Here is a 10,435-nt window from a genome sequence, read left to right on the forward strand (position 1 = left end):
AAGAAGGCCAGCAGCGTGCTGGGGCGTCCTCTGGATACCGTGGAAGTGGTGGGGGACAGGAGGATGATGACGGCTGTCGTCCATGATGAGCCACGCCTCCCACCCCATGCAGGACACTCTGGTGGCGCTGCACAGCTCCTCCCGGTCACCGCTGATTCATCCCGGTGTCTGAGGGAGAGGTACCATAAGTCCTTTCTTCCCGCTGCGGTTAGGCTACACAACCCGGCTGAGCTCTGTAGCCACTTCACAACCAAACTGAACTTGGTCACTCAGCAGTTTATCACTTTATCACTCTACCACTACCTGGTGCAACAACATGTGCAATATGCTGAAGTACTTTTGTTTATATACTTTGTTTATATATATATATATACTTTTTATTCAGTCTGTACATATTCTACTGTTTTTAATGCTTATTATATTCTACTGATGTTTTCTTTTTAATGCTTATTATATTACTTGTTTCTATTTTATTATTCGTTTTATCAGTGAGCTATACTACTGTGATCCTGTAATTTCCCCACTGAGGGACTAATAAAGGAATATCTTATCTTATCTTATCTTATTAATTAAGCACCACTGTTCTGCGAGTCAGTGTTCGTGCTGGAACTACACTTGTATTTGTATTTTGTCATTGAACCTGAACAAAGCCCCTCCCAATAAGATAAGCTGCTTAACACTCTTTTCTGCAAAACGAAAGCTACATGTGAGGAAATAATGGTTCAATATTCAGATGTTACTATTACGGATGGATAGCAGCCCACGGACTTCAGCTACCTTGCCTGGACAAGGGAAACCGGGGCACCCTCCCGGAGCCAGACCCAGGAGGAGCTCCCGGCGAGGCTGGTGGATGGGCCCGCACATGGGGCCCGGTCGGGCTCAGCCCGAAGAAAAAACATGGAGCAGCCCCCCTGAGGACTCATCACCCGCAGGCACAAGCATCGGGGTTGGGTGCTATGTAGACTGATCGCGGCGCAGAGGCTGCTACGGTTGTCCAAAGCTTCTTGGTGGCAAGGTGCGGGGTGGATGAGATCCCCCTGAGATGCTGGGGCGCTGGACATTGTTGGACTGTCTTGGCTGACATGCCTCTTCCAATGTGCTGTCAGGGGTCGGGAACAGTGCCCATGGACTGGCAGACTGGGGTGGTGGTTCTCAGTCTCAAAGGTGGACCGGAGAGTGTGCTCGAACTATCATGGTATCACACTACTCAGCCTCCCGGGAAAGCTTATGCCAGAGTGCTGAAAGAAGCTCAAACCGTTGGTCGAACCCTCAGATTCAAGTAGGCAGTGCGGATTACGTCTCGGTCGTGGAACTGTGGACCAGCTCTTTACCCTCGCAAGACTACTGGAGGTCCTGGGAGTTTGCCCAACCATTCTACATGGGCTTTGTGGACTTGGAGAAGGCTTTCAACAAGATCTTATTTTTTTTTGGGGGTACTGCGGGAGTATGGTTCCGGACTCGGTGCAACGAGCTATCCAGTCTCTATCACTGCAGAAGAGTTGTGTTTGCATTCTCGGCATTAAGTCAGACCCGTTCCCGGTGAGTGTTGGCCTTCGCCAGGGCTGCCCTCTATCACTGGTCCTGTTTGGACAATATATCTAGGCGCCTGGGGTGGAGACGGTCATGGTTGGGGGTCTCGGGATTGCCTCTCTGCTGTTTGCAGATGATGTGGTTCTGTTGGCATCCTCGGACCAGGGATGAGAGTCAGTACTTCCAAATCCAGGGCCATGGTGCTCTGCTGGAAACTATGGTGCTCTGCACCCTCGTGTGGGTACAGTGTGCTGACCCAGGGCTCCAGACTAACTTTTTTACTAGGGCCAGGCCAGTGGCCCCATTTCTTAAAATTTTAGGCGCAAGCAGAAAATTTAAGAGACTATTAACTTACTATATGTCGACTTGCAAAGTGCTCCCATCATTTTACTCTATTACTGATAAATACCCCCAGAGCATGATTTTACACCGGATATTAGTCAGTCAGCGCCAATTCCAGGATGCGCCAGCACCATTGGTTGCTGGATTGAATCTTACCCAGATCTGGGTTGTTTTCTGATTGGCTATTGAAGCCCCTTTTTTTTTGGGATTGGCTGATAAGTGGCTCCTCACAGCAGAACTCCAGGGGAGGCGCTTGATTCACTCCACGGTGAGGCGCAGCGCGGCTCATGTTGGTGGCCTTCTGACAACTGTTAAAACATGATAAATAGCCGAGAGTTTTTTCGCGTGAAATACGATGTGATGGCGGGAGTGCGTGACTTAAGACCCCGAGAAATGCGTCGTGACACTTGAGAGCCCTGAATTACGGCCTCCTCGGCGCACTGGTTTAGCAACCTCTTGTCTTTAATCACGACTGGGCTGCACTTTCATTGCACCCAGGTCAGCGGCACATTTTATGTTTCAGACTGGCGTTATGTTTGATCAGGCGTGTTGTGTTTGATCAGCGTGTCGTGTTTTATCAGGCGATGGCCGTGTTTTGGTGTGGTGCCAGTCTTATCCAGCACGACCCCCATTGTTCCCGCATGTTGTAGAATCGACCAGCAGAATTAGTTCATTGAATTGGTCTCTGATACCTCAGCCAGGTGAACTCGGCGCCAGCCACTCATCATGGCTGAATCCTTCCTTTTAGCCACGACCGTTTCCTCCTGATCTGGGTCAGACTCGACTCGGATTTGTCTTCTCTCATCAATTAGGGGTTTTAAGAAGAAGAAAGTCTGCCTGAGACTAAGTGATCCCAACCGCCATGACTGTCCATTGTTTCCCCACCAGGAGACGCATGATGTAAAATGCTGGATTTGCGCGATAACCCTAAGACCCGCCTCTTTTCACACATTAGCCTATAACCGTGGGTCATCCCCCCCGCTCACACCACACAGGCCAGCCTTCTTCTTCTTCTGTTTTCGTCTCCTTTCTTCTTCTTCTGGAGTTAATGTAGGTTAGCAAACCAGTCATTCAGGCATTACCGCTAAATATAGTGGGCTGAAGTGTAGAACAAGTTTTGTCAGCAACAGAAATATTTAATAACAAAAAATAAATAATCTGCTAATTTGCACAAAATGGTCGGCGCATGCACGAGTTGATAGAAAAATTTACTACAGCACTGTGTCTAATTTTGGGTGCAAAATCGAGCCATTTAATTACATGATCTGAGCCCTGTGACTAGCGAGAAGGAGTTCAAGTATCTCTGGGTCTTGTTCACAGTGAGGGTAGATGGAGCGGGGAGATCGACAGGCGGATTGGTGCGGTTGCAGCAGCAAGCAGGGAGCTGCATCGAGACCCGTCTTGGTGAAGGGAGCTGAGCCGAAGGCAAAAGCTCTCCAATTTACTTTGGTGAGTCCATTTCCAATCCTCACCTATGGTCCCACGAACTCTGGAGCCGTGACCCGAAGAGGTAGCTGGAGTTCACGGATACAAGCGGACAAAATAGGTTTCCTCCTATACAGGGTGGCTGGGCTCCATGCCCAGGGGAATGGGTAAGGAGCTTGGACATCCACGGGAGCTTGAGTGCTGGCACCTCCTTGGCATCGAAGAAAGGTCAGCTGAGGATTGGATTCGGGCATCCAATTAGGAGCCTCTGAAACGCTCTCCATTGGAGGTTTTCAGGCATACCAACTGGGAGGAGACGAGGGAGAAGATCCAGGACATGCTAGAGCTATGCTCTCCCAGCTATTTCTGGGAATGCCTCGGGATCCCCCAGAATGAGCTGGAAGTGACACTTGCGGTGAAAGCGTGCTGGGCAGTGTTTCCTACATTCTATCAGAATTACTTGAGCCGCCCCCTGAAATCTCACTTCGCCCACGCCCTGCAATTTTCTCTAAGCGCCAGATTACAATTGGCCCAGATAATTCAAGTCACTTTCTTAAAGCGTCTTTGTTCTTTTTTAAACCAAACTTAAACAGCCGTCTGTCCATTGATCGTCTCTACCACAACAGCATGTCATTTGTCTCTCGTGTCGGCGTTAACACTTCTAAAACTCCTCTAGTCTCGCGTGCGTGCAGAGCTCCGATGCTGGCGTGTGCGGCTGGCATGAAATCGTGCTTGCACACAGGTGACACCTGGGGACCCCAATAAAGCCACTAAACGCTCGCATCGATGGGGTCCTATCTCGGGGGCATCGTGAAGGAGTTAACAGAGCAGGGCACCAACATGGCTAGCAGCGGCACTAGTCCGCCCCTGAGCAGCTGTAAACCTAGGAAACACTGCCTGGGTTTGCTGTCCAAATAGCCTGACCCAGTTAAGCGGATGAGAATGAATGGATGGACTATTCACTGTCCTGACTATCCCAGCTTCTCTCTCTGTCACCATAATCTCTGTCTCGGTATGTTTGTCCTCCACCCTGTCTCTCTCTTCTGTCTATGTATTGCTACAAAGGGTAAAATAAGGCGTGGGGACCAGAGTCTGGCCCCATTTACATTTGAGCTAGACATAACACTCACTGACAAACAGCCCACCATGTATTCCGAAAAGTGAGTCACAATAATGGTGTGTTGTTTGAAATGTTGACCCCAGGACAGTGTGACTAAGGTATCACTATGGAGGTATGCGATAATAAAGCCAGTAAGTGGACAATGAAGGCGTACCTCAAACAACAGCAGGATCCACCCGGTGCTATTCTTTTTGGTTTCACATCCAAAGTGATGTTCTCACAAGGCACGGAGCACTTGGCAATCATCAGGATCTTAGAGGCCACTGGAATCACGGAAACAGTCATCACAGTCGACTACATCCACATTGGCGGTTTCTCTTTTCAACCAAAAAATCATCTCTGTACACACCTGCCCTTCATCATGTCTCTCTCTATACTAACAAGGCTGAAGTTCGTTTAGAGTACTTTATGCTTTTGTTCCATTACACTTTGTTTACTTCACAAAGTTGTGTGCGGAACAAAATAAATGTGACCCGATAAGCAAGGAAAGTCCTCCCTTTTGCGTGTGTTAACCATGAAACATGATAAGAGCCAAGCAAAAAGTGTCTCGTCTCTGTTTCTGCACAAGCTAGGGTGCTAAACTAAAGTGAAGTGATTTTCAAAAAGATCGACTTAGGTATTGTGAGAAAAAATATCTTTCATAAAAGGAAAACACATCCGTGTGGAGCCTGAGTCTACTACTGTGTCTTAATGAGAGCAATAGCTTAGTGGTCCCCAGTAGGGACGCCATTGTTTGAGCACTCTTTTCCATCCATGTCAAAACAGCAGCCCCCTGTTTTGGGGGGAAAAAAAGGGGGAAAATTTTTAAAAAAGGGGTTTTCCCCCCCCCCCCCGGGGGCTTTTAAAGGGTTTTTTAAAAAAAATTTTAAAAAAAAGGGGGGCCCCCCAAAAAAAAATTTTTTTTTTTTTTCCCCCCCTTTTTGGGGGGGGGGGAAAAAAATTGCCCCTTTGGGGGAAAAAAAAAAAAAAATTTTTCCCCCTTTCCCCCTTTTTTCCCCCCCCCCTTTTTTTTTTTTTTTGCCAAAGGGGTTTTTAAACCCCCCTCCCCCCCCGGGGGGCCCCCCCCCTTTTTTTTTCCGGGCCCCGGGGGGGGGGCCCCAAAATTTTCCCCCCCGGGGGGGGGGAAAAAAAAAATTTTTTTTAATTTGGAAACGGGGGGGGGCCCTTTTTGGTTTTCCCCCCCCCTTTTTTTTAAAAAAGGGGGGGGGGGGGGGGAAAAAAAAAAAACCCCCCCCCCCCGCCCCCCCCCCGGGGGGGGGTTTTTTTCCTTTTTTTTTCCCAAAAAACCCCCGGGGTTTTTTAATTTTCCCCCCTTTTTCCCCCGGGGTTTTTTTTTCCCCCCCCCCCGGGGGGGGGCCCGGGGGGACGGAATTTCCCCCCCGGGGGGGGCCCCCCCCCCGGGGGGGGGGGGGGGAAAAAAAAAAAAAAAAAGGGGGGGGGAAAAAAACCCGGGGGGGGCCCCCCCCCCCCGGGGAAAATTTTTTTTTCCCCCTTTTTTTTTTGGGGTTTTTTAATTTTTTCAAACCCCCTTTTTTTTTTTCCAAAAAAAAAACCCCCCCTTTTTTTTTTTTAAAAAAACACCCCAAAAAACCCCCCCTTTTTTTTTTTGGGGGGCCCCCCCCCGGGGGGGGGGGGTTTTGGGGGGGGGGAAAAAGGGCCCCCCCCCCTTTTTTTTCCCCCCGGGCCCCCCAAATTTTTTGGGGGGGGGGGGGGCCCCCCAAAAAACCCCGGGTTTTTCCCCCCAAAAATTTTAAACCTTTAAAAAAAATTTTTTGGGAAAGGTTGGGCCCCCCCTTTTTTTTTTTTTTTTTTTTTTCCCCAAAAATTTTTTTTTGGGGGGCCTCCCCGGGGCCCCCCCCGGGGTTTTTTTTTTCCCCTTTTTAAAAAAATTTTTTGGGGGGGGAAAAAAAAAAAAAAAAAAAAAAACCCCCCCCAAAAAAAAAAAAAAAAATTTGGGGGCCAAAAATTTTTTTTTTCCCCCCCCCCCTTTTTTTGGCCAGGTTTTTTTTTGTTTAAAGGGAAAAAGGGGGTTTTTAAAAAAAAAGGCCAAAATTTTTTTTTTTTTTAAAAAAAAAAAAAAGGGGGCCCCTTTCCCCTCTTAAAAGAAGGGGGGGCCCCCAAAAAACCCCCCCCCCCCAAAAAAAAAAAATTTTTTTTTTTTTTTTAAAAAAACCCCAAAACCCCCGGGAAATTTTTTTTTTTTAAAAAATTTTTTTTTAAAAAAGTTTTTTTAAAAAAAAAAAAAAAGGGGTTTTTTTTTTGGGGGCCCCCCCCCCCCTTTTTTGTTTTTTTTTAAAAACAAAAAAAAAATCCCTTTTTTTTTCCCAAAAAATTTTTAAAAAAAAAAAAAAAGGGGGGGGTTTTTTTTTTTTAAAACCCCTTTTTTCCCCCCCCCTGGGTTTTTTTTTTTCCCCCCCCCCCCAAAAAAAAACCCCCCCCCTTTTTTTAAAAATTTTTAAAATTTTTGGGTTTTTCCCCTTTCCCCCTTTTTTTTTTTTTTTCCCCCAAAAAAAAAAATTTTGGGGTTTTTAAAAGGGTTTTTTTTTAAAAAAAAAAAAAAAAAAAAAAAATTTTTCCCCCTTTTTAAAAAAATTTTTTTTTTTTCCAAAATTTTTAAAAAATTTTTTTTAAAAAAAAAATTTTTTTTTTAAACCCCTTTGGGTTTTCCCCCCCCCCTTTTTTGGGCCCTTTTTCCCCCCTTTTTTAAAAATTTTTTTTAAAAAAAGGGGTTTTTTTTTTTTTTTGGGGGGGGGGGGGGAAAAAAAAAAAAAATTTTTTTCCCCCCCGGGGGAAAAAAAATTTTTTTTGGTTAAATTTAAAAAATTTTTTTAAGGCCCTTTTTTTTTAAACCCCAAAGTTTTTTTTTGGGGGTTTAAGTGGAAAAAAACCCGGGCCCAAAAAAAAAATTTCCAAATTTAAAAACCAAACCCCCCCCCCTTTTTATTTTAATTTTTTCCCCAAAAATTTTTTCCTTTTTCCCCCCCCCTTTTTTTTCTTCCCTTTTTCCCCCAAAATTTTTTTCCCCCCCCCCCCCCTTTTTTAAAAAAAGGGGGGGTTTTAAAACCCCCCGGGGGGGGAAAGGGGGGGGGGGGGTTTTTAAAAAAGGAAAAAAATTTTTAAAAAAAATTTTTTTTTCCCCAAAAATTTTTTTTTTTTTTGGGGTTTTTTTTTCCCCCAAAAAAAACCCCCCCAAAAAAAAAAAAAATTTAAAAAAGGGGGAAAAAGGGGAAAAAGGGGGGGTTTTTTTTTTTTTCCTTTTTAAAAATTTTTTTAAAAAAAAAAAAAAAAAAAAAAAAAAAAAAATTAATTTTTTTTAAAAAAAAAAAGGGGGAAAAAAACCCCCAAAAAGGTTTTTTTTTTTTTTAAAAAAGGAAAAAAAAAAGGGGTTTTAAAAAAAATTTTTTTTTTAAAAATTTTTTTAAAAAAAAATTTTTTTTTTTGGGGGGGGGTTTTAAAAAAAACTTTTTTTAAAAAAAAACCCCCAAAACCTTTTTAAACCAAAAAATTTCCAAAAAAAAGGGGGAAAAAAATTTTTTTTTAAAAAAAAAAATTTTTTTTTTTTTTTTAAAAAAAACCCCCTTTTTTTTTAAAAATTTTTTTTCCCCGGGGGTTTTTTTTTAAAATTTTTTTTTTAAAAAAAAAACCCGGGGGTTTTTTTTAAACCCCGGGTTTTTTTTAAAAAGGGGCCCAAAAAAATTTACACAACAATGTCATAAATGTGTTGACATCAAAGCTCTGAGCAATAGTTAGCAGAGCTGTTCATGTACCGTCATCTCACTTATGAATGTATACTTTGAGCGCGTGTTGTGCACTGTGCTCACTGAAATTAACAAAGACACAAATGTCCTTACATAGATATATTCTGCTTTCTTCTGAGTGACAAAGCGGAAAGTTACTAATAATACAACACTCGGTTCCCTTTTACCTTAAATGGTGATAAGTGTCGACACAGAGAGCAACCAACGCCTTTTTGACAGGAAACAAGTTGTTAGTGTGAGCTCTGACAGTGAGAGGACGCACATCATTCTTCAAGGATCTTTGATATGTTCACATGACACAACGCAGGTTTTTTGTTTTTGGATTGTCAATCGTCAAAGTGCACCAACTTCTCAGAAGATTCCTAAATTCCATTTCTGCAGATTAGAGTTTTAGTATATCTAAATGTACGTATGTACTTACATATGGCGGCAGTTAGTTGTTTTTACAACTATCAGTCGGCTACTTACAGCATCAGTACTGACAAGATCAGTTGAGAGGGGTCTTCCAGTGCACTGTTGGTTACCCTCTATCCAAAACATGTGTCCGGCGTGGTTGCTTGATAAGCAGTGTGGGCTCTCATGCAAATGTCCAATGACTCAGTGTAAAAGATTTTTAGACAAATCAACAAGTAAAGTCCAAAAGTGCCATTCCTGTCAGGGTGGCTGTTGTAGCCTGAGAGAGGACCCAAATGCCAACGACGTTCCAGGACCCAAATGCCAACGACGTTCCACTAATCTTTTGCTCAGGACACACACACACACACACACACACATACACACACACACACACACACACACACACATACACCCCATGCATGACACTCGCAGTTTGCATTAAGCCCTTCCAGCCACTGGCTGATACCTACCCCGTGTCTGAGGGAGAGATACCACAAGTCCTCCCTTGCTCCTGCTGTCAGGGTTGCACAATAACCGCAGTAGATTGCTGGTGATCCTGGCAAACTCAACACTTTACTCAGCACTTTACTTTGTTTTCCCCTTGTATATTTAGTATTAGTTTTAGTATTTAGTTTAGTTTTTTAGTATTTAGTTTTGTGTTTTATAATTATTTGTATTAATGCTCTGATGTGCACCGCTGCTGTGATTTTTGAAATTTCCCCACTGTGGGACGAATATAGGTATATATGAATCATATATCATATCATACACACACACACACACACACAGACACACACACACAGTACGAACCCACACGGGAATGAGACAAACATGGAAGGTGATTGGACACTGAGGAACGAGACACAGGTGAACACAATGAGGGCGGAGCTAGCAATCACACAGGAGGAAACAATCAGGAACAGGGCAGACAATCACAGGGACAGGAAGTGCAGGGAAACAGAGGACACGAGAGACAGGGACTTCAACATAAGACACAAAATAAGACAGTAAAACTCAGGATCATGACAATTCCATTAAGATTTGTGTTTCTAGCCCAAACTTGAATTCTGGCTGGCTATTCAGTAATAGCCAGAAACAGGAACACATAATGAAGAGTGATGAGACAACGTTACAGAACCATCACAGTATAACCAAAGTGACAGGCGGGCTAGAGAGCACCCTGCCACTGCTCTACTGGAATACAAACATCACACATCAAAATGGAAATTTAGAATTTGGTTGTGAGTATGCAAGCCTATAAACAACATTTGCTGTAATTCGTGGGAAAAAGGTGAAATTTCAAGGATGTATTTTGTGTCGATGCTATTTGAGTACATTATAAGTGATGTGTCTGGCCAGGCTTCTGGTTAAAAACAAAAGGTCCAGGTGGTTTTCTCAATTCTGCCACTTGTTAAGTGGAATAAATCCAATAAGGTTCTATCCCAGTCAGTGTCCCATTCAGCACACAGTAACGTGAACTGTACATGAAGATTATACGGTTTATTATGACATCTTGCATAGTTAGTTGTTGTTTCTTTAGTACATTTTGTAAAGTTGGACTGTATGGTCGCAGTTGTAGAGGTAACATGCTGACCCCCATTGATTTGGAGCAGGTGGCCAGATCTTACACATTGCAACAAGTCGTGTTGATAGATATGAAGAGCAAAGCACCTTCATTAATTTAAGGTGATATGCACAGAAACCAAACAAGTCTTACTCTGATCTCTAAAATGTTTTTTGTGTTTACTTTTTGTCATCAGGACATGAATCTGTTCCTGTTTCTTCTTCTCCTTCTGATGGGGAGAAATGGTAAGTTTGGAAAAGTTATTGTCACATTAAAACTCTTTAAGGCATTTATGCTGAC

The sequence above is a fragment of the Pseudoliparis swirei genome, chromosome 2 (genome assembly GCF_029220125.1).
Source record: "Pseudoliparis swirei isolate HS2019 ecotype Mariana Trench chromosome 2, NWPU_hadal_v1, whole genome shotgun sequence".
Taxonomy (NCBI): Eukaryota; Metazoa; Chordata; class Actinopteri; order Perciformes; family Liparidae; genus Pseudoliparis; species Pseudoliparis swirei.